The sequence below is a fragment of the Neovison vison genome, chromosome 13, assembly GCF_020171115.1.
Source record: "Neovison vison isolate M4711 chromosome 13, ASM_NN_V1, whole genome shotgun sequence".
NCBI lineage: Eukaryota > Metazoa > Chordata > Mammalia > Carnivora > Mustelidae > Neogale > Neogale vison.
In genome coordinates, this window is record NC_058103.1 from 77744259 (window position 1) to 77769816 (window position 25558).

Below are 25558 nucleotides of genomic sequence, written 5' to 3' on the forward strand. Positions count from 1 at the left end.
ATGCTCTAGTAAATTCTGACAAAGGAGATGGAGAAAGTATTAAACAAAATGAAGACAAGAGGAAGAAAAGCTGAATATCAATTAAGCTGTGTGTGTACATGTGCAGGAATGCATACAGATGTATATAGGAGATGCATAGGAGAGGACACCAAATAGGGAGTCCTGGCAAGATCCCAAGTGTTACCAAATGAAAACTTCAGAAGAATCCAATTAAATTTATACCATGTTTCTGCTTTAAAGAACTAATTACAATTCAAATAAATACAAGTATACCTCAATTTATTTTGTTCCACTTTACTGTTCTTCACAGATAGTGATTTTTTTTTTTTACAAACTGAAGGTCTGTGGCAACACTGCATCAGGCAAGTCTTTTGGTTTCATTTTCCCAGTATTTGCTTATTTTGTGTCCATGCATGTATTGCATTTCAGTAATGTTCACAATATTTCAAAACTTTTTATTATCGTATTTGTTATAGTGATTTATGATTAGTGATTTCGACTTACTGAAAGCTCAGATCATAGTATTTTTTAGCAATAAAGTATTTTTAATTAAGTTTTTAATTTTGATCCAGTTTAGTTAACATACAGTGTTATATTTAGTTTCAGGTGTACAATATAGTGATTCAACAATTCTCTACATTAGTGCTCTTCATGATTAAGTGTACCCTTTACTACATATTTCACCCATTTCCCCACCACCTCCCCTCTGGTAACCATCAGCTTGTTTTCTCTAGTTAAGTGTCTGTTTCTTGGTTTGTCTCTTTTTTTTCTTTGCTTGTTTGTTTTGTGTCGGTGAAATAATATAGTGTCTTTCTAAAAATTTTGCTTATGATTATATTCTCTAGTTCCATCCATATTATATTGTAAATGAAAAGTTTTTGTTTTTTTTTTTTTAAGAGAGCGAGAGTGCGTGTGATAGGGGGTTTGGAGAGGTGAGGTGGGGCAAAGGGAGGAGGAGGAAAGAGAATCCTAAGCAGGCTCCGTGCTCAGATTGGAGCCTGATGTAGAGCTCAATCTCATGACCCTGAGATGATGACCTGAGGCGATTATCAAGTCAGATGCTTAATCAACTGAGCTACCCAGCACCCCAAGATTTCATCCTTTTTTATGGTTGAATAATACTCCATTACACACACACACACACACACACACACACACACACACACATACACATATAACATACCTTCTTTATCCATTCACCTATCAATGGACACTTGGGCTGATTCCATAATTTGGCTATTGTAAATAATGCTGCAATAAACAAGAGTGCATATACCCCTTTCAATTAGTGTTTTTATATTTGGGGGGTAAATACCTAGGAATGCAGTTGCTGGATCTCAGCATACTTCTATTTTTAATTTTTTGAGGAATTTCCAAACTGTTCTCCAGGGTGGCTGTACCAGTTTGCATTCCCACCAACAGTGCATAAGGATTCCTTTTTCTTCACATCTTTGGCAACACTTGTTTCTTGTGTTTTTAATTTTAGCCATTCTGACCGCTGGGAGGTGATATCTTGCATTTCCCTGATGATGAGTGATACTGAGCATCTTTATTTGTGTCTGCTGGCCATCTACGTCTTTGAAGAAAAGTCTGCTCATGTCTTCTGCCCATTTTTTTTTTTAAAAGATTTTTATTTGACAGAGAGAGATCACAAGTAGGCAGAGAGGCAGGCAGAGAGAGAGGGAAGCAGGCTCCCTGCTGAGCAGAGATGCCTGATGCAGGGCTCAATCCCAGAACCTTGAGACCATGACCTGAGCTGAAGGCAGAGGCTTAACCCACTGAGCCACCCAGATGCTCCTCTTCTGCCCAGTTTTTAACTGGATTATTGTTTTTGGGGAGTGGGGTTGTAGGAGTTCTTTATATATTCTGGATATTAATCCTTTATTGGATATGTCATTTGCAAATATCTTCTGCTATTCAGAAGGTTGCCTTTGTTTCCTTCTTTACCATGCAGTTTTTTACGTTGATGTAGTTTCAACAGTTTACTTTTGCTCTTTCCCCTCTTGCCTCATGAGACACAGAAATGTTGCTCTGGCCAATACCAGAGAAATTACTGCCTGTGATCTCTTCTAGGATTTTTAAGGTTTCAGGTCTCACAGTTAGATCTTTAACCCATTTTGAGTCGTGTGTGTGTTTGTGGCTAGAGAAAGTGGCCCAGTTTCATTCTTTTGCATTTAGCTACCCAGAGAGCCCAAAACTATTTGTTGAAGAGATCGTCTTCCCCCCACCCCACACATACTGTACATTCTTGCCTCCTTTGTCAATGTCTGACCATATAATTGTGGATTGATTTCTGGGTATTCTAGTCTTCCACTGATCCATTAATCCTCTGTCAAGACAGTATCATACTGTTTTGGTTACTACAGCTTTGTAATATAACCTGAAGTCTGGAATTCTGACATCTCCAGTTTTATATTTTTCAAGATTGCCTTGGTTATTTGAGGTCCTCTGGAGTTCCACACAAATTTTAGGATTGTTTGTTCTAGTTCTATGGAAAATGTTGTTGGTATTTTGATAGAGATTGCATTAAATCTGTAGATTGCCTTGGGTAGCATAAACATTTTAATGGTATTTGTTCTCCTAACCTATGGGCATGGAATGTCTTTCCATTTCTTTGTGTTGTCCTGAATTTTTTTCATCAATGTTTAATAGTTTTCAGAACACAGGTCTCTCACATCCTTGGTTAAGTTTATTCCTAGATATTTTATTGGTTTTGGTACAAATGTAAATGGAATTCTTTTCTTAATTTCATTTTCTGTCACCTCATTATTAGCCTATAGGAATGCTAACAGATTTCCGTACATTGACTTCGTATCCTGTCACTTTACTGACTTATCAGTTGTAGTTCTTTTACAGTGAAGTCTTTAGGGTATTCTATATATAGTATCATGTCATCTGCAAATAATGAAAGTTCTACTTCTTCCTTATCAATTTGGATGCCTTTATTTCTTTTTGTTGTCTAATTTCTGTGGCTAGGATTTCAAGTACTATGTTGAATAAAAGTGGTGAGGGTGGACATTCTTGTCTTGTTCCTGATCTTAGGGGAAAAGCGGTCTGTTTTTCCCCAGTAAGGATGGACATTACCTGTGGGTTTTTCACAGATAGCCTTAAGTTGAGGTATGTTTCCTAAAAACCTACTTTATTGAGAGTTTTTATCATGAATAGAGTTATACTTTGTCAAATCCTTTTTCTGCATCTGTTGGAATGACCATATTGTTTCTATTCTTCTTACTGATGTGATGTATCACGTTGCTGATTTGTGAATATTGAGCCACCCTTGTATCCTGGGAATAAATCCACTTGATTGTGATGTATGATTTTTTTTAAAATGTATTCTTGGATTCAGTTTGCTATTTTGTTGAGGATTTCTGCATCTATGTTTATTGGGATATATTGGCCTATAGTGCTTTTTGGTGGTGTTTTTATCTGGTTTTGGTATCAGGATGGTACTGGCATCACAGAATAAATTTTGAAGTTTTCCTCTCTCCTATTTTTTGGAATGGTTTAAGAAGATTATTATTAACCTTTCTTTAAATATTTGGTAAATTTCTCCTATGAAGTCATCTGGTCCTGAACTTTTGTATGTTTTTCATTACTGACTCAATTTTCTTACTGGTAATTGGTCTATTCAAATTTTCTCTCTCTTCCTGTTTTTATTTTGATAGGCTAAATGGTTCCAGGAATTTATCCATCTCTTCTAGGTTGTCCAATTTGTTGGCATATAATTTTTCATAATATTCCCTACAATTGTTTTTATTTCTGTGGTGTTGGTTATTTCTCCTCTTTCATTTGTACTTTTTTTGCTTATTTGGGTCCTCCCTCCTTTTTTGTCTGACCAGAAGTTTATCAATTATGTTATCATTTCAAAGAACCAGCTCCTAATTTCATTTATCTGTTCTAATGCTTTTTTAGTTTCTATATTATTTATTTCTGCTCTAGTCTTTGTTATTTCCTTCCTTCTGCTGTTTTTAGGCATGTTTGTTCTTCTCCATGCTTCTTGAGGTAGCCCTGTATTGCTATAAACTTCCCCCTTTAAACTGCTTTTGCTACATCCCAAAGATTTCAGACCACTGTGTTTTCATTTTGTCTCCATGTAATTTTTTATTTCTTTTTTTTTTTTAATTTTTTGGGATGACCCACTCATTATTTAGTAGCATTTTATTTCACCTCCATATATTTGTGGTCTTTCCAGATTTTTTCTTGTGGTTGACTTCTAGTTTCATAGTGTTGTAGTCAGAAAAGATGCACAGTATGATTCTGATCTTCCTGAATTTGTTGAGACTTGGTTTGTGGATTTACATGCAACCTATTGTGGAGAACGTGTATTCTAATGTTTTAGGATGAAATGTTCTGAATATATCTGGTAAATCCATCTAGTCCAGTGGTCATTTAAAGCTACTGTTACCAGGTGCTGGCTGGCTCAGTTGGAAGAGCAGGTGACTCCTGATCTTGGGGGTCGTGAGTTTGAGCCCCATGTTGGGTGCAGAGATTATTTAAACAGTTAAAAATAAACAAACAAGCCAATAAATAAATAAAGCTACTATTTCTCTGTTGATGTTGTCTGGATGATCTCTCCACTCATGCAAATGGGGTGTTAAAGTCCCCCTATTGTTACTGTATTACTATTGATTATTTCTTACTGTTTTATGTATTTGGGAGCTCCCACGCTGGGTGCATAAATATTTACAATTGTTATATCTTCTTGCTGGATGGTCCCCTTTGTGATTATTTAACGTCTCTGTCTCTGTTATACCCTTGTCTTAAAGCCTATGTTGTCCAACATAAAGTATTGCTGCCCTGGCTTTCTTCTGACATCCATCTGCATGGTAAATGTTTCTCTATCCCCTCACTTCTATCTATCTATCTATCTATTTATTTTTAGTTTACTAGAAAACAATGGGTTTATTTGGGCATAGCAGAGAACTGCAATCTGAAGAAGTTACCTGTGGCAAACCCATAGGCACAGCTACCTCCATCCCCTCACTTTTAATATGCAAGTGTCTTCTGGTCTGAAATCAAGTCTCTTGCAGGCAGCACCTAGATGGGCCTTGTTTTATTAACCACTCTGCCACCCATGTCTTTTGACTGGAGTGTTTAGTCTACTTACATTCACAGTAATTATTGACAGATATGTAATTACTGACATTTTGATACTTTGTACTTGTTTTTATAGATGTTTCTCTTATTCTTTCTTCTCTTGCTCTCTTTCATGGTTTGTTGGCTTTCTTTAGTGATATACCTGTATTCCATTTTCTTTGTTTTTTTGCATATCTATTACTGCTTTTTGACTTGTGGTCACCATTAGGTTTGTGTATAACATCTGCATAGTCGTCCATATTAAGATGATGACTGCTTAAGTCTGAACCTATTCTTTACTCTTCTCCTACCCCATGTTTTAGGTATATGGTGTCACATTTTATATCCATTTATTTTATGAATCTTTTAACTGATTTTTAAAGAAATACTTATTTTTACTGCTTTTCTGTTAAAAAAATTTTTTTTATTAATATATAATGTATTATTTGTTTTAAGGGTACAGGTCTGTGATTCATCAGTCTTAACACAATTCACAGTACTTACCATAGCACATACTCTCCCCAAGGTCTATCACTCAGCCAACCCATCCTTCCCAACCCCCTCCTCCACTCCAGCAACCTTCAGTTTGTTTCCTGAGATTGAGTCTCTATGCTTTGTCTCCCTCTCTGGTTTTGTCTTCTTTTCATTTTTCCATCCCTTCCCCTATGATTCTCTGTCTGTTTCTCAAATTCCTCATATCAGTGAGATCACAAGATAATTGTCTTTCTCTAACTTATTTTGCTTAGCATAATACCCTCTAGTTTCATCCATGTTGTTGCAAATGGCAAGATTTCAATTTTTGATGGCTGCATAATATTCGTGTGTGTGTGTGTGTGTGTGTGTGTGTGTGTTTACCACACATCTTCTTTTGGATAGAGTATTCTTGGCTGCAGATTTTTTCATTTCAGCACTTTGAATACATCATGTCACTCTTTTCTGTCCTGCAAAGTTTCTGCTACAAAATATGCTGATAGCTTTATGCGATTTCCCTTTTCTCTGAAGCTTTAAAATTCTTTCTTTACTACTACTTTTTGCTTTTTTAATTACCCTGTGTCTTGATGTGGACCTCCTTGCACTGAACTTTTGGGGACAATCTCTGTGCTTCTATACCTGGGTATGTTTCCTTCCCCAGATTAGGGACGTTTTCAGCTAATATTTCTTCAAATAAATTTTCTGCCCCCTTATCTTTTCTTCTTCTGGGATCCCAATAATGTGAATGTTACTAGACCTTGATGGAGTCACCAAGTTCCTAAGACTTCTCAATTTACGAAATTTTCCATCCTCTCCTTTGCTCACCTTACTTTCCATTACTGTCTTCTTTTCATTTCTCTGCTTCATCTATCCTACTTATTTCATCAAATGTATTTTTAATCTCATTTATTGTGTTCTTGATATCTGATTCTCTTTTCTCTTTGCTAAGAGTCTCACTGATGTCCTCTACTCTTTTCTCAAGTCCAGTAAGTATCTCTGTGATAATTGCTTTAAATTTTCTATCACGTGTACTGCTTAGGTCTCTTGGTGTGGTTCTTTCCTTTGGGACAGATTTCTCTACCTCCTCATTTTGTTTAATTCTCTGTGTCTGTTTCTGTGTGTTAGGAAAGTCAGCTACATCTCTTGCTCTTTGCAGTAACGGCCTTACGAAGAAGAGGTCCTATAGTGCCCTGTGTCCAATGTCCCCTGTGCCCCAGAGCCTCGTGCTTCAAGAATTGTCTCCTATGTGTGTTATATGTGCTCTATTATTGAGACGAGGCCTCTTTTTCCTTCAGTCCAGTGGTCGGCAGAGGCTCTCTTTACCTGTGATAGGCAGTCCTTGGTCCCAGGTTGGGTGGGGTATGTTTTAACAAGGTATATGGCGGTCTGCTTGCAAAATGAGATGTACCACTGCTGCTGCCAGAACTGAAGTCCCACAAAATGCAAGGGTCAGGAGACAAAATGTTGGTGGGGTTTTCACTAGTATTCCAAGGCAGGGGAACTGCAGTGCCCAGACCAAGCCAAGTGAGACTGGAAAGGGCAGATCTGCTGAAGCGCAGGGATAGCACTTAGTGTAAGCAAGTTAAGCAGTGAATGTTGGTACTGTGCTGATTATTGCAGCTGGCAGTGTGTTTATACTGGGGGGTAGGGGAAGGAAATGGCATGTGCCAGCTCCTTTGTTCCTGATGTGGTGTCCCTGCGATCCCTGGCTCTCCAGGCCACACTCTGAGATGAGTAAATCAATCTCCTTCCCCGTCTGCCTCCAGTATTTTTCAAACTACTGCTTCCAGGCTGTAGCTCTGCAGACTGTTTGCTGTGCAGTCTCTATAAGGTTGGGGACTCTACTTCCTAATGTCCTTCTGGCTCTTCCAGAACCAAGCTGGCTGATTTTTAAAATTCCAGGCAGTAAGTCCCACTGGTTGTAGGAACTCACAAAATGCAGCTCCTCTCACTTTCAAAGCAAATGGTAATGGGAAATCATCTTCCCCGTGGGCTCATTGGTGGGAAAGTCTCTTCTTTGCCCTTCTCAGCAACAGTTCCCTCCCCACCACAGACAGCTGCAGTCCATTTTGCTCTTGAATCATGTCTTTGCCCTTCCTACCATCTTTGATGTGGCCTCTTCTGTATCTTTAGTTGTGAAGTTTGTTCTTCAAACTGTTTTCTGGGTTATTTATGCTGATGTGAGTGTTATCTAGTATTAACCCTGAGACAAGGTGCACTTAGGGTCCTCCTATTCCACCATCTTCCCAGTCAGCAATAAAGTATTTTTTTAATTAATGACTGTACATGTTTTTTTAGACATAATGCTATCACACACTAACAAGACTACAGTACAGTATAAACATAATGTTTATATGTACTGCGAAACAAAAAAATTCATTTGATTCTTTTTACTGTGATATTTCTTCTATTGAAGTGATCTGGAACTGAACTCATACCTCCAAAGTATGCATGTTGTTACATATATGCATTTAAGAGATTATAACTTTTTTCCCCTATCACCTCACTATCTTAATGTTCTTTATTTTACCAGTTCACTTTTATTAGATAAATGGTCATCCATGAATATCTAATTCTGAAAAGCTGAGTAAGGGGGGAAAAGGCATCTGTTCACCTATGTGAAACTCCAAAGGTGTCCTGATTTGCTTTGATTCAAGTCATGTTTTATACTAATGCTCTGGATTTCTTGAAAATCACCCCTTCTAACCCTGTGAAATTAACCCACTGTCTTAGTCACCAAACCTAGCTATTTTTCCTCAATATGTTACATGCTAGAAATGGTTATTTTTTTCCATCTATACTTACTCCATGTATCTACAAACATATGCTTAACCAAACACTTTATTTAGTAATTTCAGATCTATGCATTTAGAGACTATGATCTCATATGTAAGTACTTACTACGCTTTTCCCTCCAGTCTGCATTGGGTCTAAAGCTACAGTGATAGGAGAGGAAAAAAACTTCTGGACCACACCATCAAACCCAAATGGATCAACAAACGTTAAATATGTCCTTCTAGTTAGATATCTAATTCATTAACAATTCATCACCAAATCACCTAAGAGTGCCCACCTAAGAGTATGATAGGGATCCCTTGGATTTCCTCACAATTAGAGACAACAGCATCATCTGAGTATCTTAACCTGCAAAAAAACACTACGTTATGTGTTAAAGATATAACAAGTATATAAGACATTGTCCTTGACATCCCAGGATAAACAGTTTAACCAGAGAACACCCTCTCATCCCACACCCACCACATTCTCACATCCTGCCTATCCCCCCAGTGAGTGAAAAAGTAGGAATACAGATAACATCATTTGTATAAAGTTTAAAAACAAACTAAATTGAACAGTGTACTGCTTAAGGATACAAATAAGGTATCCTGTACAGACAGACAGGAAATGATAAACAGAAAATTCTATTTCTGGGGAGGGAGAGGATGTAATCAGAAGGCAAACATACAAGAAGCTTTAGGAATATCAGTAAGGTTTTAGTCCTCAAGTTGGGTGGCACATTCAAAAGTGATCACAGGGTACTCATTTTACTATAATGCTTTATAACATATACAAGAATAAGTAACATACGTTACATATACTTCATAAAAATATTTAAAGAAAACAATTAACTATATTGCATAATAATGCAAATACAAATACAAATGTGCAATTACTTATAAACATGAAAATACCCAGACACATGTGAAAGTTAGGAAGTAAGGGTAAATCAAGTGAATACAAAATATGTATGTTTTAAAATAATGATTTAGGGGCGCCTGGGTGGCTCAGCGAGTTAAAGCCTCGCCTTCGGCTCAGGTCATGATCCCAGGGTCCTGGGATCAGGCCCCACATCGGGCTCTCTGCTCAGCAGGGAGCCTGCTTCCTCCTTTCTCTCTCTCTGCCTATCTCTCTGCCTACTTGTGATCTCTGTCTGTCAAACAAATAAGTAAAATCTTTAAAATAAATAAATAAATAAATAAATACTGATTTAAAAAATATATTTGAATACTGGAAGAGCCTGATACCTAAAATTTTTGTAGTACAGATAGTTCCATACAGTGGTATGAATGGAAGCAAGAATATGAGCATTAGACAATAAAGAAATGGAAACAACAAAACAACAAACACACTGGCAATAAGAGAGAGTGTTAGGATAGAGTGGGATGGTGCTCCAGGAACATGATTTCTACTGAAATATAAAAAGCAACAGTTGAGGAGAAATACATTCGACTAAGGGAAGGAAAGGTGAGGTCAAGATACTATCTCTTCAAGAAGGTGTTTAAGGAAACCTGTGGTAAAGGCAGGGCACAACGGAGTTCGGGCTACTATGAGGGCCAGAGGACAGTAAGATAATTGTAACAAGAACTACTCTTGACTTTTCTGGCCTCAACCAGTTCAGCTAAGACCTGAAGCTTATTTAAGCAACAGAAAGCCAACATTTGCTCCCTTGATACAGGCTACCTCTCGAAATGTAATTCCCCAAAAGCCCAATCACTTTTTGTTGGTGATACCACTAAGTGTACTAAGAAAGGGACTGAAGCCAGAATTAGGCAGATTAGCCAGGTACCAGAGTCTGAGAGTATCTGTTTTTCCAGTTCTATCCTCTATCTTGGTCACAAGTGCTAGTGGTCTAACCACAGAATGTATGTTCAAAAAGTCAGAGTCTATTTTGTTGATTCATGACAATTAAGTTTCTAATTAGGAAAATTAGGCTTTTCTAGGCTGGGAAAAGAAAGCTATTGATTCAAGCCTTTTAAAATAAAGGTCTAGGGGTGCCTGGGTGGCTCAGTGGATTAAAGTCTCTGCCTCCAGCTCGGGTCATGATTCCAGGGTCCTGGGATCGAGCCCCACATCGGGCTCTCTGCTCCACGGGGAGCCTGCTTTCTCCTCTCTCTCTCTGCCTGCCTCTCTTGCCTACTTGTGGTATCTGTCTGTCAATAAATAAATAAAATCTTAAAAAAAAGTAAAATAAAAATAAAATAAAATAAAGATCTAGAATATATTCTCAGATGAATCTGTTTCTCATGATTACCTTTAAAGTTTGGATCCTTGAAAAACAATGTAAAATCTACATGTGCCACCTAGATAACTTAAAATAGTAAACCATTAGCTATCTCAAGGTTAAATTCAATTCAAACATTCACAGATATCTTGCTGTATAGAAAACATTGTGTTTCCGGCAACTCAAACATTAGATGTAATACCTTTCCCCAAAAAGTTTAAAAAAAACTAATGTGAAAGAAAAAGTTGTAAGCAGTGGTAATATAACACAGTAAGATATCCAACTATAATGAATTAAAAATAATGTACAGTAAGAAAAATTAAGAAGGAAGATTAAGTATGACTAGAGGCATCTTAGAAAAGACAAGCATTTTGTCAATCTTGGTAGGAGAAAGGCTTTTGATAAGAAGATGTACCATATGAGGGGGAAAAAAAAATCAAGAATTAAAGAACATCTGGGCGCCTGGGTGGCTCAGTGGGTTAAGCCACTGCCTTCGGCTCAGGTCATGATCCCAGGGTCCTGGGATCGAGTCCCGCATCGGGATCTCTGCTCAGCGGGGAGCCTGCTTCCTCCTCTCTCTCTCTGCCTGCCTCTCTGCCTACTTGTGATCTCTCTCTGTCAAATAAATAAATAAATTCTTAAAAAAAAAAAAAAAGAATTAAAGAACATCTTTCGGAACTAGCCAATACAGAGAATGAGCAAGGATCTACCAGAAAGGAAAGCCTGAAAAAATAGGGAACAGAAAACAGAAGACCTTGAATGTCACAATAAAGCATTAACTTTGTTTTCTAAAGGTAATAGAGAACCGTAAGGTTCTGAAGAAGAGTTATGTGATCCAAGCTGAAATGCTACAGAGTTAGGCTTCAAAAGACAAGACAAGGAAGATACTAGCAATCTATATAATGATCCTAAGGAAAGATGATGAAGGGCAGGAGAGATGGAATGGAGGAGGCAGATACATGAGACACTGCAAAGATATAGGCCTTGGCTAACAATTAGACACATGGAGGGAAGGTACAGGGATAAGATTATAGTGACAAAGTTTTTACTCAGAGTTTATTTTTTCTTAAGATTTTATTTATTTGACAGAGAGAGAGATCACAAGTAGGCAGAAAGGCAGGCAGAGAGAGAGGGAAGCAGGCTCACCACCGAGCAGAAAGCCCAATGCGGGGCTTGATCCCAGGACCCTGAGATCATGACCTGAGCTGAAGGCAGAGGCCTAACCCACTGAGCCACCAGGCGCCCCTTTACTCAGAGTTTAAAGTGAACTTTTCTATCCTTAGTTTATTTTTAAGAAGTTCTTTTTTATTTTTTTTTTAAGATTTTGTTTATTTTAGAGAGAGGGAGGGAAAGAGGGAACACAAGCAGAGAGAGGGACAACCAGACTCCATGCTGAGTGAGGCTTGATCTCACAACCCTGAAATCATGACCTGAGCTGAAATCAAGAGTCGGACACTTAACTGACTGAGTCCGCTAGGTGGCCCTCCATAATCTCTACATCCAGTGTGAGGGTCAAACTTACTATGCCTAGATCAAGAGCAGCACACTCTACTTACTAAGCCAGGCAGGTCCTGTCCTTATATGATTTTTGAGAACAGCTGAAATAAGTAACAATTTTCTCCGATAATGTCATCAAGGGACCACAGCTGTTTTCATTTTCTTTCACAAAATTATATAAGTTACGCCGTCAAATAAGATGCCTGGTGTTAAAAATACTTACAGCATTGCCTTAATTACTATTTGAGCCTCTACAATCACAGATTTCTGCAGAAGCCAAAGTATAATATAAAGGGTATTAATCAAATGAGAAGGCAAACAAGGATACACATACAACCTAAATCTATGTGAAATTTAATGTGCTAAATTCTTGAAAAGTTATTCTGCTGCACTTTGTCTTTAAAATGATTTCAAAATAGGTTGACATAAAATAAATTAAGGCCAGTATGACTGAATGAATTCACAATTTCTTAAGTTTGGCTGCAATAGTAAAAACAAGGAAAAGAGCAGCAACAGTTTTTTGTTGTTGTAACAATCCTACTGATATTTACAAAAGAATGTTCAGTAAGTATAGAACTCAAATAATTTATAGAACCTACCTGTGTATATCTAGAACTAAATACAACATATAACCTATTAAAACTACGTTATACTTCAAAAAGGAGAGTTAAAAAAATAAAAACAAAGTACATGTGAGAAAAATTAAAGTTCTTCTAAAAATTAATTTTCTCAAGATGTGTAAACCTGATAAAGGTGAAATACCTCAGCTTTACTCACACAGCAATGCTTCAAAAGCGAAATCTAGACAGTGCTGAAGATTAGTTAACAAAATGGGGGGGGGGAGAAGACCTATATATCCCCCTCTCTGCTGATGACAGTCTTTTGATTCTTCCAAAAGAGAAAGAGTAGAGACTGGATAGATGACTTAAACTATAGAATGAAGACTAAAAAATAAAAAGGTGAAGACTGAGGTTTGTAGTCATTCAAACTGGTCCTGATATCTTAACTAGTGCTTCACACCAGCCACTACCTTGGTCTTTGGCAAAGGAGAGCAAAGTCTGTCTCCATTGGGCATCTATCATCTCAGTCCATCTCTGTCCTTAAATAGCAACAGCACTCTTCTGATTGCCTTAAATTTCACATAACCCATTCTATACTCATTCTAGTTTAAATGCCACAGACAAGTAAGTATTCATGAAATGTTTTAAAGTAATCCTAAAGTATTAAGAAGGCTCAACCCTTTCAAGAATTAGTCACTGCTAAAATTTCTGGTATTTTCTGAGCATCTACTATGTGTCTAGCACTGAGCTAATAACTGTGAGAGCAGGGTTGTTGTTGTTGTTTTTAAGATTTATTGATTTGAGAGGGAGAGGGAGGCAGAGAAAAAAAGAGGGAGGGGGAGAAGAGGCAGATGGAGAGGGAGAGAATCCCAAGCAGAATCCCCACTGAGCACAGAGCTCAACACAGGCGCTTGATCCCACCACCCTAAGATCATGACCTGAGCTGAAACCAATAGTCGAATGCTTTACCGACTGAGCCACCCAGGTGGCTGGAGGGCAATGTTTTCAAATCCATTTAGAAGGTCACAATCAGCATTTAAAAAATAAAATTGAAGAGAAAATATCAGAGCAGGTCACATATAGTACGGTTAAGTATTGTTTCATGAAACTTCAGTTGAGTTGTGTATGTGTATGCATATAACACTGGGTTGAAAGGTAAAATGTATTTCTTTCCATAGGTTACAACCGAGAAAGTGTTGAAGTTCTACAGAGCAATGCTACTTCAATTGTGGCCCACTGGCCAGAGACAGTTGGGGGACTGTTACAAGTCTGTGACAAAATAAAAAATTTATGACAGATGCTAATCAAGAAAGCATGCAGAACTTTTCATAGTAGCAAGAACTTTCTGTGAAGAAAGGAGTCTACTAATTTATACTGTGGTACAGGCTTCAAGTCTGTAACACAGACTGACTACTTCGAGTGACATTGCTCTAGGGGATAAGGAGTACCACAGGCTTCTGACCCAAATGTCTTAGTTTAGTTACCAAGACCAAGCTAATATCTATTAAATAATAAGCCAACAATTAATAACTATACCATATAGTAATATGTGACCCCAGTCACTGGGAAGTCAAAAGGAGAGAAAATTTGGTGTAGCTCCTTCCAGCCTAGAACGCACTCTCTTTGTGCTGTTCCCTCTTCCTTCAAGGACCAACTTAAGTTCCACTTCTTCCATCCTTGATAGTCCCAGTTATGGGGAGTTCATTTCTTGGTCTAAATTTTATGGTATGTATAATCTGGTATGTATAACATAATGTATGGTATGTATAATGTCATTGACTCAGTACTGTATTTCAAACAAATGACAATTATGTCTAGTTTTTAAGACCCTCTTAACTATGAAGTGCTTATGATAACATGATGAGGCAGAGACAGAAACTAGCCCTAAAGGTAGTATTTAGCTACGGACTGAGTAAGAAAGAGGGGTATTCCAGAAAAAGGAAACCCACATGAACAAAGACACAAAATGAGGAATTAGTATGGGAAGGCAATGAGAAAAATAAGGAATACTACAGGGATTATAAATCCTTCTCAATTCATGATGGGGTGATGTCCAAATAAATCCATCATAAGTTGAAATACTGTTAAGTAAAAAAATATGTGTAATACACCTAATCTAACAAACATCAGAGCTTAGACAAGCATTAGCTTAAACATGCTCAGGACACTTCACTAGCCAATAGTTGGGCAAAACCATCTATCACAAAGCCCATTTTATTATAAAGTGTTAAATATCTCATGTAGTTTACTGAATAATATACTGAAAGTGAAAAACAGAAGAGTTGGAAGTTTATCAGTTGTTTACCCCCACCATCACACGGCTGACTGGGCACTGTGGCTCACTACCACTGCCCAGTACCACCACATACTGCTGCCTGGGAAAAGATCAAAATTCAAAATATGAAGTACAGTTTCTATTGAACATGTATTACTTTTACATGATCATGAAGCTGAAAAATCCTAGGTCAAACTATTTTAAGTTGAGGACCATCAGTATAGGGAAATAATCAATTTGATCAAGGGATCATATCTTCTTTACATGTCACTACTTTGACATGCTAGATCCCTAGTGCCAACCTCAGTCCTTACAGTCAACACTTATTAACTGTTGGCTAATAATAAATTATATTAGGTAAGGAGATAGAGTCATTTTATGGAGGGCTTTTGAAGCCATCAAGAATGTTTATAATTTATTCAGCAGGAAATAAGCCAGTTCTTGAAGGGGAAAATGATACCTTAGGGCAGATCAAAGTGGGGATATGCCAGATGGATTTGAAAGAAATAGAACAAGGAATAATACTTTGGATAAGAATATCCAGGCCACGGCAGGCCACTGCAAAAAAGAACACAAAAAGGTAGAAACATGCTTTTGTTTCTGACTGACTGAAGCAGCAAAATCTTCTCTTGTGCATACACACACATAGAACGGTAGTGCTGTTAACAACAACAACAACATTAGTTTATAAAAAAAACTGATTAGTTTATAGCAGCATTTCTCAACCGGGGCACTATTGCTATTTTGAACCAGATTAAAACTTTGCTACAGGAGGCTGCCCTGTGCACTGCAGGATATTTAGCAGCATCCCTGGCCCTACTCACTAGATGCCAGTAGTAATTCATTCCCCCCCAGTAGTGACAACCAAAAATGTCTCCAGACCTTACTCAATGTCCTCTCATGGGCAAAATTACTCCCAAATAAGAATCCTTGATTTACAGGAAATTTTGAACACGTACGCAGAAGGAAGAACATTTAAAGATGCCTTGACAGAGATGTAAATGTAAGTAGAGACTGGGTCCACAGAGATACCAGACAAATATTAAACCAACTATTAAGGTATTAATGTTAATTTTGATAATCCCTATTATTTTGGGAAATAACAAACTACTGACAATTAAATGATGTATTAATCTAGGATATGATATCTTTCTTACATTTATGTATATTTTTAGACTTCTAGAGTAGTTTTTAAAACACAGACATTATTTATACTAGTAACTAAAATCAGGAGAATGAATCAACAAGGAAATGAGATCTTGTTTCTCTACAGCTGACAAAATATTTGAAAGGCTTGGAGGGAGGAAGATGAAGGTGAATGTTCCCCAAAAAGGAAGAAACAGAAAACCAGGAAAGTGCAATATGATGGAAACCATAGAAAAAGAACTTCAATCAACTTTTATAAAGTTCTTACAAAGCAAAAAAAGAAAAAGTAAAGTAACTAGTCCTAGTTCTGAAGATTAAATATATAAACCAGCTTCTTGGCAACACTTGGGAGAACCTACATTTACTCAAGCTGCAGTGTCAGGAGCTATGGGGAATATAAAAAGTATACCTCCTGGGGTGCCTGGGTGGCTCAGTACTAAGTGTCTGACTTGATCTTAGCTCAGGTCTTGATATCAGGGTCGTAAGTTCAAGCCCCGAGTGGGGCTCCACGCTAGGTGTGAAGTCTACTTAAAAAAACAAAAAAACAAAAAAAACAAAACTAGGTGTGGAGTCTACTTTAAAAAAAATAAAAATAAAAAAGAATATATATCCTAACAAAGTTTCTACCTCTTAAGGTGAAAGGTAAGCTAACAATGTTAATACAAAGCAAAGTATCATCAGATAGGTAATAACAAACCATGCCAAAATCTGTAGCTTTTATTAAGACTATTCCTAGAAAAAACCCAGAAGGGTAAATGTTTTCCATAACAAGTGTCTACTTACATTATAACCCTAATCTATTTCATAATTCTCTTACTCCTTATCTCCTTAAATTTTTTAGCACATGCAAAATAGATGAGTAGGGAACCAGATCATACTTAGTACATAGGAAAAAAAAAAAGACATAGTTCTCATTCTTAGCCATGTATTAGACTCACCTACAGAACTACAAAATAACAATGCCCAGAACCTACTCCTAAATGGTTAAATCAGAATCTCAGAGCATGGGACATGCACACAGATATTTTTTTAAAAGCTCCTCAGGTAAATTCTAACACACTGTCAAGACAGAGATCCAGGGACATAAGAAATGGATATAAACATGTTACTAGAAGTAGTAAAACAGTATGAAGATGACAAATAGGTTCTAGCTGAAATCAACATTTTAAGTCATTTAATTTCCAGGATATAAAAATTATGAGAAATCATTTTCATTTTTAAAATTCTGTAACTAAGAAATTAAAATAAAACTTTCAAGATTCCTAGATGTATAACTTCTAAAGGACTCTTTGTTTAGAAACTGGTATTACAATGTGTAACAATTTCATTTCACTATATTCGAAATTGGTATTATGATGTGTAATAATTTCATTTCACTATATTAGAAAGACATACATTATTTGTATGTTTCAGAGAATTTAGGACCATGAAAAACTAAACTAATTTTCAGAGGAGACACTGACTTTATTCACTACACATGAGTATGGTTTTATTTGAATTAGTATGGTAATAAATATGGAATTCCAAATAAGCTTTATTATAACATTTATTAATTTACTATAAGCTTTATATTACAGAAGCATTGTAGGTCTTAGTCTCATTTTCCATTATTACATGACTTTGAGCAAATTTCTTAAATCCTCCCTCCAACACTAATAGTTACTCCTCAGTTTACCTCCATGTGCAAAATGGGAAACAATTATCTGCTTCTACAGAGTTCTCATCGATATCAAATGAAAAGGTACATACAGAAAAAATGCTCTGAAAATTATGTGCCATGAAAATACAAAATATTATGGTTAAAAAAACCAGAAGTATACCTTATACCTTATCCTGCATCTACTATTAAATCCAAAATTACTTTAATACAACTTTATCAATAAAATTATGGTAGGTTAAAGAGGGCCACAAATTCTTTGATATTCTTCTCTCCAAAGCATCTAGGTGTTTATCATCTGGTGGGACATAGGGCTCTGATTGCTCTAATAGAGAATGTTGGAAGTAATGCTATTCCAATTTCTGGGTTCAAGCTAAGAGACAGCTTCTACTTCTGCCTCTTTAAATACTTGCTTTTGAAACTCAAACTCATGTTATGAGAAGTCCAAGCCCCATGAAAAGGCCATGTGCCAGCACTCCAGGTGACATCCCTAGCTGAACTACCAGCCAACATCAACTGCCATTCATGCAAATGAGCCTTCGATGTCCAACTCAGTTAAATTTTCAGATAACTTCAACCCTAGCTGCCCCACAAATGCATGAAACTCTTAAGTGAAAACCAACCAGCTGACTCCAATTAGCCCAGAGAAATATAACAGATAAAACGTAATAGTTTGAAGCTACTTTGTTTGATTTGTTATACAGCAATAGGTAATAAGGACAATAATCAAGATTTAAAAAAAATGTTTCCTTAAGTATATCCAATTTGATTAGCAACTCATATTTGATGGGCACATTTTTCCTTTAATCTCTACAAAAATAACTGCATCTTCATGATGAAAAATTCATAATGGAAATACAATGCTAGACATTTTATGGAAAAAATTTGATGTGCTGGATTTATTTTCCAACTACCTTACTTTACAAAAGCCATTTTGGATCTTTCCCAGTATGTTCACATTAATAAACAGGGTCACAATGATTATTAAAGGTTAAGTAAATATATAAAGTTGAATACTGAAAGACATCTTTAAAATGTTGTTAGTTTTTCTCATGCATTGTTTTCTCAAAGAATACGACACATACCTACATATTTATATGCAATTAACGCATATTTGTGTCATTAATAACAAGTTGTTGTTTTACTATTACAGGGTTCCTACTATCTAATTTTAAAGATGCACCCAATGTGTCACAAGAAAAAGAATACACATTTCAAGGCAGCCACAGCAATAGTATAAAGGCATAACACAACCTACATCACCTTTCAGATAAAATGTTCCAATACTGTGGAGTCATGACAAACTATCTAAAGACATTCAACCATGAATCTTAACCAGAATCTGTTGAAATGCAAAATCTGCTTACATAGCAAAGCCGCAGACCAAGCCTAGAAAAGGTACAGTTCCTTAACAAATACCACTTGACACTTCTAATGGCTGCAGCAAAAGATACACAAAATTAAGACTGCTTGCAGATTCAGAAAGAGTAACATCCCTTTCATCTGAAACCCTCAGGGTGCTTAACAAATATTAAATACCTTCAGGTAAATATTTTGTTAGTGATTAAGTGACTTGCTTCAAGGTCACAGAATGAACTGGAGAAAAGAATTTTAAAAAGTGTAGTCTGCAGCTCTATGTATAAATGAACAGCACTGTGATTCAGGGTTCTGAAATTTCCAAGGTGGAGTGGAGGTGAAATTAACTTGTCCCACAACTCTAGGAGAGGGACTACATTTTAGCAAAGAAAAGCTTTTATTTAGAGAAGTCATAATTTTAACTGATGGGCTTATAACGTTCTTTAAGCCCACACCTGTACTTCATTTAAACTAAGTTTGATTGGGACAGAGAAGATATTGGGAGACCCCCTGTGGGTCTGTATTAAAGGCCTGGGATTGTAGTTCGACAGCAAAAAATTAGAAAACGGAGGCCAGAGGAAGGAGGTCAAAGTCGGGTCTAAGTGTTGAAAGAGAACAAGGAACGATCAAGGCCACCTTCTAAGGCCGGAAAACCTGAAAAAACTACGCGAAACTCACTGGACAACCCTAGGTAGGCAGCGGGAAAGACTCGAGATCGGGCCCTTCCTCTAAAAGCCGATTCTAGGTTCGGGGTTGTCCCACCCCTCTAGGCGGACAGGGCTTGTCTCCCCGGTGACCAGACGCTTGTGAAAAGAAAGGGTGTCCAATGCAGCAGGCTACCGGAGTAACAAAGGCCAGGACCCAGACCCACACTCACCGTGGCGCCGGGAGCGCTTGACTAACGCCGCCCTCCTCTCCAAAGGCCCATCTTCCCGCAACTCGAAGAATTAGTCTTCCCCAGCCCGACGGAAACCAGCCCAGCTCATCCCCCTTTCCCAGTCTGCACTGCGTTGCGACGCGTCGCGTCTCCTACGTCACGGATGGGAGGGGCTACGCGCGCGCGCCCGCCTGTGACTGCTTCCTCTTCCGCAGTCGGGCTCACAAGAGGGAGGTGGGTGGGTTAAAGAGGACTTAACAGGTGGGCGGCGAGGGCCGGGCCCAAGCTAGGCTAAGCTTCTGTGAGCTTTCCCACCTGTCTCGTTGGTCCAGTGTTTGTCGGGCTTTTTCGATCACTCTGGTGTTACTCCTATTCTGGCCTTTGCTGCAGCGGAAGCAGGGACTCTTGTGCCTCTTACCTACGTAGTTTATTTTTCAGAATGGACACTTAGGACTAGAAAAGGGATTTGAAACCCCTCAAGTTCTGACTAAAAGCTAACATTCTCCAAGGACACGCCTCTGGTCAAAGAAGAAACATGATCCTAAACACATTATATATACACATCTTAACACCAGTTAAAGGCTCAGTCTTAGGGGCACCTGGGTGGCTCAATGGGTTAAGCCTCTGCCTTCCGCTCAGGTCATGATCTCAGGGTCTGGGATCAAGCCCTGCATCCGGCTCTCTGCTCAGCGGGGAGTCTGCTTCCTCCTCTCTCTCTGCCTGCCTCTCTGCCTACTTGTGATCTCTCTCTGTCAAATAAATAAATAAAATCTTAAAAAAAAAAAAAAAAAGCCCAGTCTTACAAAAACAAAACAAGAGGTCTGAACTTTCTCGCAAGGTGATTTTTGTACTCTCTTAGAGAAAAGTGATTGGATGTTCCAATTATTTGTAAACAAAGTCGCATGGATGGAGTTGGAGTTGCTGACCATGGTCACAAAGTCCCCAGGGACAGGCCAGGTGTCTCATTAATGGGAAAATTGGAGGGTGAGGTCTAGTAAATGCCTTAAGTGTCTGCCGGATAAGGGTCCAATAAATTTGTAATTTACAGATAGCGTGCTTTACATATAGTAGTAACAGTAAATGTTAATTTTCTTTTTGTTACAATGAAATACCCGCAAAAAATATGGTAGCTCTCTCTTTTTTTTTTACTTAAGTTATACACTGTTTTCCCAAAAGATTTAAGACCGATATGACATGAAGTATACTGTACTGCTTAGAACTACTAACTAACCTTAGCAAATTTCTGCATAACTGAGAAAACCATTGCATCTCCTTTGAAGATGGGCTTTTAGGAAAGGAAGTTAGTTGTTGGAGTTCTTTTGTGTGTTTTTTTTCTGCTGAGCTCCTACATGAATTTGAGTATTAAAAAACAAAAACACTGAGCCAGAGCTGAGTTTGGAAGTAGGATCCAAAGACAGAGAGAAGAATGTGAAGTTCTTTGGAGACATGTCAGAGAGAAGAAACCAGGAATGTGAGGTGATAGAGAAAAAAGAGAAAGAATAAGAATGAATTAACCAATGAAGAGTCTTATGGTGGGGTGGCAGAAAGAAATTAACAAACAGGACTCTTTAACATTCACCTAAAGTTAATTTTGTTGCTCTGACTGTTCCTATTCCACCCCATAAGTGGAATTTCCCCCATGTCCTTAAGGTGTTGGTCAAATTCGCTTGAGTATTTTTGAAAAGTAAGAAGTTCCACATGTGATTCAACAATGTGCAGAAAAGAAACCAGGCAAGATGATGAGATGACTGCAAAACTGAACTAAGGTGGTGAAGGCAGGAAAAAATCAGAACCAATCTAGGAAATTCGCAAAAATCCGGGGGTGGGCTTTGGACTTTTTAGTATTAGCAGATGAGAGTGCTTAAGGGGCACACTTAAGGGGCACTTGATGAAACTGTTTATTGAATTGAATCATAAGCCCCAGGTCTTCTTCAAATTTGTGTTGTAACAAACCAAGCAACAATATCTATGTTACCCAGAATCTAAGTAATGGATCACTAGCTGTTTGGAAGGCATGGCTTGTATTTGACCATAGCATTAATTCCTTTGCCATCCAGCATAAGAAGCAGCCCAAAATTTACCAAACTTGGTTCATCCTCCACCCATTCAACAAGTATTTACTGAATGCATGTTCTATGCCGGGCATTGTTTTGGGCTTGGGATATAAAGTTCCTCCTCAACAAAGAGCTGACTTATGTTGTAGTGGGGGAGACATAATAAGTAAATACATATATACTATGTCGGGTATTGTTAAGTGCTAAGAAAAAAAGAAAAACAGAGTAAAGGACTAGCAAATTTTTGATGGGAAAATCAGGGAAAAGCTTTTTGACCATGTGAGATTTCCATAGAACCTTTAGTGAAGGGAGGGAGCAAGCCATGGGTAAGTGAAGAAAAAGAATATCCAGGCAATGAGGGCGGCACATGTGAAGGCAGTGAGGCAGGAAAAGGTGAGTGTTCTAGAGGAACAGCAAGGAGGATGGTGATAGATGATGATCTCAGAAGGGTGGGGAGAGAATGATACACAGATTACATAGGACCTATAGATCTGTAGAACATGTTTATCCACAACAGTGCAAAATGTGAATCACATGCTAATATTATATGAAAAATTGGTTTTCATGGGTGCCTGGGTGGCTCAGTCATTAAGCATCTGCCTTCGCCTCAGGTCATGATCCCAGGGTCCTGGGATCAAGCCCCACATCAGGCTTCCTGCTCGGTTGGAAGCCTGCCTCTCCCTTTCCCACTCCCCCTTTTTATGTTCCCTCTCTCACTGTGTCTCTCCCTGTGTCAAATAAATAAATAAAAATCTTTTAAAAAAGAGAAAAATTCGCTTTCATATGAATGATAAAATTTACAAACTATGTACAAACATTCATTACAATTGTTTGCACAAGTATCCTTTGGTTCTTTTACTAGTAATTTATTTTTCTCTGTTCGTCCGGTTTTTATTTGCTAAAATCAGAATGATTACCACATTGGCTGGTTGTATGGGCCAGCAAACATTTTTTATCTCTAGGGTTTGTATCGCTAGACAAGAGTTGGCCAGTCTTGGCTATCTTCTTGGATACCAACTTCTGAGTTTAGGAACTGACCGCTCTCTGCACCTCACTAAGACTCTATCAGCTATTGGTTTATCTTAAGTAGGTAATCAACTATATCACCACTTAGAGTAATCTGAGTTTTATTTTTTACATGAGTTATACTTCTAATTAGCTTAAATTTATCTCAATAAAGTTTTAGAGATGCACTCTCATTCTATAATTTCAGGATTTAGTGAACAAGTATGATTACCTTTTTCATCCCTTTATGATTTCACACGTAGGTCTTCTCTCCTTTTTTGTCTTTGTTTCTCTGAAGAGTTTTTTTTTTAATTTAATTTAATTTTTCAGTGTTCCAAGATTCATTGTTTATGCACTGCACCCAGTGCTCAATGCAATACGTGCCCTTTCTGAAGAGTTTTAATCTGATTATCATGTTCTCCTTAGGTAGCGCCACATTCAAGTTGTTACTTTGTCTTTGTTTGGATCTTCCCTCCTTCCATTAGATTTTCCTTACAGATGTATTACTCAGAATACAATATTACAAATGGGGATACACATGGTTTTATCCCAACAAGAGACAGTTTTCAGTCTGTTGACCCTATCAAGAAATTTTCACTTACTTGGCTGAGGTCATCAAAGAGTTACTTAAACTTCTTAAGAATTGTCTCTACAACTTTGTCATGCTAATATTAACTGGAAAAGGGAGACTCTTATTAATAGACACAGGAATTGCTGAGCTATAAATGTATTGAACTGAGACCATAGAATCAACACACATGCTTAAGACTTTGCTACATTTTTCAAAAAAGAAACTATTAAGTTTTAGCTTAATGAAGCATCTAATTTAAAGTAGATACTTCTTTAAGTAAAACTTCCAAAAAATATTTCTGCGAATTATTTATTCATATGCAATTTATTTCACTTCTATGACTCCTAACTATCTAGTATAAGTCATCTATGGGAGTAAGGGTATGGCTTTTTTTTTTTTTTTAAGAGAAAGGTGGTTTTTTTCCCATTTTTAAAAAATTTATGTATTTGTCAGAGAGAGAGAGAGAGAGCACAGGCAGGCAGAGTGGCAGACAGAGGCAGAGAGAGAAGTAGGCTCCCTGTCGAGCAAGGAGCCCAATGCAGGACTCGGACCCAGGATGCTGCGATCATGACCTGAGCTGAACAAAGGCAGCTGCTTAACAGACTGAGCCACCCAAGCGTCCCAAGGGTATGACTTTTGATGGACTGTTTACTTCTTCCAAATCATGGGTAAATATATTAAACAATACACAAATAGCGGTTTTCAAACTTTGGTATCATCAAACAATATGCGGCCTGAATAAACACAACAACACACAGTGCAGACCTCACACAAAAATTTACAGACTCAGAGCTCATCGAACTCACAGGATTCCCCAGCTATTAAATTCATGGAGAGCTGTGCCTGGGCTGGTACAACCGGATGCACTTTGGGAAATATTCCAGAAGATAAATCCTGACTCCCTGCCACCTCACACAGTATGAAGGAGTAGGGAGGGAACAGGAATCACCTAGTCGATTTGGAAAACTTTGTGCTTCTCTTTTGGGGTTGCAACCTTATTTGTTGAAAAAACAAGCTCTTGACACCAGTTGCCTGAAGAGTTTTTCTTATTAACTCTGGTTTCTGTCTGCAGGCCTCAGAGCCTCTCTGCTGAGCCAGCTTGTTGTGAGGCTACAGAAAAAGAGTGAGCAGCCGACTACCTGGGTCATCTGGGAGACAGGAGACAGACTCAAGTGGGGAGTCTGCTTAAGATTCTCTCTCCCTTTCCTTTTGCCCCTCCCTCCTTTTGCATGTGCCCCCCCCTCTCTCTCTCATAAATAAAATCTTTTTTTAAAAAAATGGTTTCAAACTGAGGAAGGTAAACCTTTGGCCAGTCCTAAGAGAAAATCTCAAACTTAGAAGACAGAAATCAACGAGACCGCGCAACTTGCTATGCATAGACGGAAAAGCTCTTTCACTTTTCTTTGCCTCTTTTTTTCTCTTTCCTCCCTTCTTTCTTCCTGCCATTGATTCTTCAGGTATATTTTGAGGTCTACAGAAAAGATTTCCTGGATCAGGTGGTAGAGCTGTATAGGGTAATATTTAAGGGCAGAGGCTCTGGAACCAGACGCCTGTGTTTTGAATCCTGCCTCTGCCAGCGAGTAGTTATGTGACCTTGGCCAAGCTTTTTCCCTTCTCTGCACCTCACTTTTGTCATTTGTCAAATGGAAATGATAATAATAGTATCCACTTCCCAGAGTGGCTGTGAGGATTAAATTATTCATTAACTAAGAAGTACTTAACACATAAGTGCTCCCCGCAAATATTAGCTACGGTTAGCTGCTGCTTAATTCTAGATGACTAATGGGAATTAATTAGGAGTGCAGTGGAGTGGAGTGAGGGAGAGATTTCTGGGTAGAGGAAACACTGTATTTGCAGTCCATGAGGCAGGAAGGAGGTGCTGGGTATTAGGGGAACCAGTAGGAGCTAAGAATGGCTAGAGAGGTGGGCTGTGCCAGGTCATTCTGGACCTGGTAGATACCGGATTTAGGATTTAGTTTTTATCCTAAAAGCCATGAGAAGCCTCTTGAGG

General features: G+C 38.0%; 1 protein-coding gene across 3 annotated transcripts in view; it reads right to left on the bottom strand.

Moving 5' to 3' along the window:
• The window catches only part of USP8 (ubiquitin specific peptidase 8), a 75129-nt gene extending 55067 nt beyond the window's left edge, over positions 1–20062 (bottom strand). For all 3 annotated transcript variants that reach the window (XM_044232081.1, XM_044232080.1, XM_044232079.1), the window contains exon 1: positions 19918–20062. The gene's annotated coding sequence lies outside the window, so the exon portion shown is untranslated. The remainder of the gene's footprint in view (positions 1–19917) is intronic.
• Positions 20063–25558: the final 5496 nt, after the last annotated feature.